The sequence below is a fragment of the Petaurus breviceps genome, unplaced genomic scaffold (assembly GCF_028583685.1).
Source record: "Petaurus breviceps papuanus isolate PSGF00001 unplaced genomic scaffold, PetGlider_PUasm1.0 38, whole genome shotgun sequence".
Classification (NCBI taxonomy): domain Eukaryota; kingdom Metazoa; phylum Chordata; class Mammalia; order Diprotodontia; family Petauridae; genus Petaurus; species Petaurus breviceps.
In genome coordinates this window covers 2854217-2857022 of record NW_027186304.1, presented here as the reverse complement: position 1 = coordinate 2857022, position 2806 = coordinate 2854217, and positions in this window count along the sequence as shown.

The following is a 2806-nucleotide window of genomic DNA, read 5'->3' as shown; positions in this document are numbered from 1 at the left end:
TCCTGGCTCAGAGAATGTAACAACCTTATTGACCCACTGGCCAATCAAAAAGTATCTACTGAAAAACAAGCCTCCCACCCCAGGCTTCAGGTGCACTTTGGCCTAAGGGCAGGGAAGATCTTCCAAATTTGCATTCCCATTACAGCAGGATCTGTCATAGCAGTTCCAATTTATTGATCAGAGGGCAGGGTTTATATAATGAAATATAGTAATTATCTCTTAGGTTCCCTTGGAAAATGTTTATGTCCTTGTTCATTTACACACATCTATATGTTTTAATGTCCTGGTTCCTTTGCAGGCATCTGTGTCTGGGTCACACTGCTCGATTGTCATGTCCTAAACTCCTGCAATTCAGGAAGAGATGGTGAGCCAAACTTAAGACATAATATAGCCTTCACAGGGAGCTGGCTTGGGAGAAATCCTGGACCAGAGTCTTCCCATGTATGGACTGGGTCAGAGACTGGCCCTTGACATGACAAGAATCATGTATTTTAATTTTTTAGGAAGCTATGCTGAGGAAGGTAGAATAAGTGACTTGTTAGCAAAAGTTCCCCTTCCTGCTATGATCTGAATATTTCTCTACTGCTGTTTGAATACTGATAATAAAAACCACAATGAAAGGTAAGTTTAATTGACAAATAAGTGATCAAGGGAAATTGGTGTTCCTGGACACCTTTTGTTGCAACCCTTCTTATTCCACCCTCGCAAAGAACAATGACTACAAACTGGATAAGCTGAAGGGGAAAACATTCTCTTTCCTCTAAGACTTTGGAAAGCAAAACCCCTTACAACAGGAGATAGCAAGTCTCTCTCATGCTTTTGTGACATTCAGGTATCTTCACCTGTATTTACTTTACCACAATCCTCATCCTGGAAAATGCAGTTGCCCTTACTGACTGTCTAGAACTAGCCAGTTCTCCTTTTGTCTTTTCATCTCCTGTCATGGCTGGAGGAGTATACCTTCCATTACAATTCTAGCCTGTCAGCTTCATCCATTTTGTCATGGGTCAGACTGGAAACATTTTGGAGAGGCTTATGTTGCCAAATTCAAAAATAGATCTTTCTTTTTAGAATCAAGTAACAGAATTTATTCTCCATTTTATGAGATTCCCAGCCCCCCAGAAGTTAACAACACATGAAAGTATTTGTAATAATTCAAAGATCCAATTATCCTTGAGAATCCTAATTTAAATAGCATAGAAATGACTAACCTACTAAGTGCATCATTAATAATTGAAAGCCCTTCATATAATAAAGGAAATAGATAAATGGAGTAATGCAATTCTAATGCCTGGAAGCTACATTTAAAGTTTGCCACACATTACTGATTCTTATCTCTATGGAATAGTCTCACTTTTTACCATCATTTTAGGATTATGGGCTCCTTCACAAATCATTTCAAACTCTGGCCTCTAACAAGAAAACCTACATTGCCCTTATTCCATCCATTCAGTTTTTAGTTTGGTACTTTCAGAACTTATTTACTCATCTTATATGTGTGATAAGAATGAATGAAAACAAACAAAAAACCATTAAGTTCTTGTTATGTTCTAGGCACTGCAATGCATTGGCCTTCTTTGTAATAATTTGTAGGATGCAGCATAGTGTAAAATGCTAAATTAGAAGTTGTAAGACCGAATTAAAATTCTGGCTCCTCTTATTTTAGGTATAATCTTGAGTAAGTAATTTCCTTTCTCTAGGCATCCACTTCCCTTAATTATAAAATAAGGGGAATGAAATAAATAAAATCTGAAGTTTCTTCCAGGTAAAAAAAAGTCTATGTCCTATCTTCTGTAAAATTTCCTGAATTTATACCTATAATACATTGCAAAGAACTGTGTCTTCTATAAGACAAGAATTCTTTTTTTTCCCCTCAGTAATAAAGATTTGATAGATAACTAAGGAAGTTTTCACTTAGCAGAAAGCACTCTTTTGGTCTGTAACCTTCTAGTTAAGACAGCTAGTGTTACCTAGAAATACCTACTGAGAGCCAAAGTAAATGGTGAAATGAATCCCAGTACTGGAGCAATCAGATAAAATGGAAGATGGATTGTAACTAAAGAGAAACTGAGAGCATTTCAAATCATTACCCAGTACAATCAATAATAGAAGAGTAACCCTAATACATGGGACTCTAAAAGACTGAGGACTTAAGACAAAACATTGGGATGAGTGATTTCTTATTTCCTAGTTTAAGTTTTATTTCCATGTTTTTGTTTAAAAGATAGATAGATATATCTTTTTGTTTTTACATCACCTTCATTTGCAAATAAATTTCTCTCCTATTGCCCAACTCAGTAAATTATCCTTTGAAGAGTAAAAAAGAATGAGAAAGGGAAAATGTCCATTCCACAAAGTTAGCTACCATCAGTCAATTCAGACAGTATATGCAATGTTTTACTCCCATAGACCTCCACCTCTGCAAAGTAAGGGAGGCACACTTTCTCAACTAATTTTTGGAGGAAAGCCAAATCATTATAATTTAGATCATTCAGTTCCTCTTGAACCTGGTTAATTTTGTTTCTGAAGATATTTTATACCAATTTTTTAAAAACTGGTTTTTCTTACTCCGTGTCAATTCATATGCTTCTCTAAAATCTTCATATTTTTCATATTTATCGTTTTTTGCGGTTAGTTTTCTGGGGCCTAACTTACACTGATAGTAACTTCAAATAGACTGTTCTCCACTCTCACCCCATGGAACAGACCTTTCCTTTTAAATTGTCTTGGGCTGCAAAATTCTTTAACCCTGTCTTTTTGTGAGTTCTGCAAATCCAGAATTTGTTTTAAGGTGTTATTTAAAATT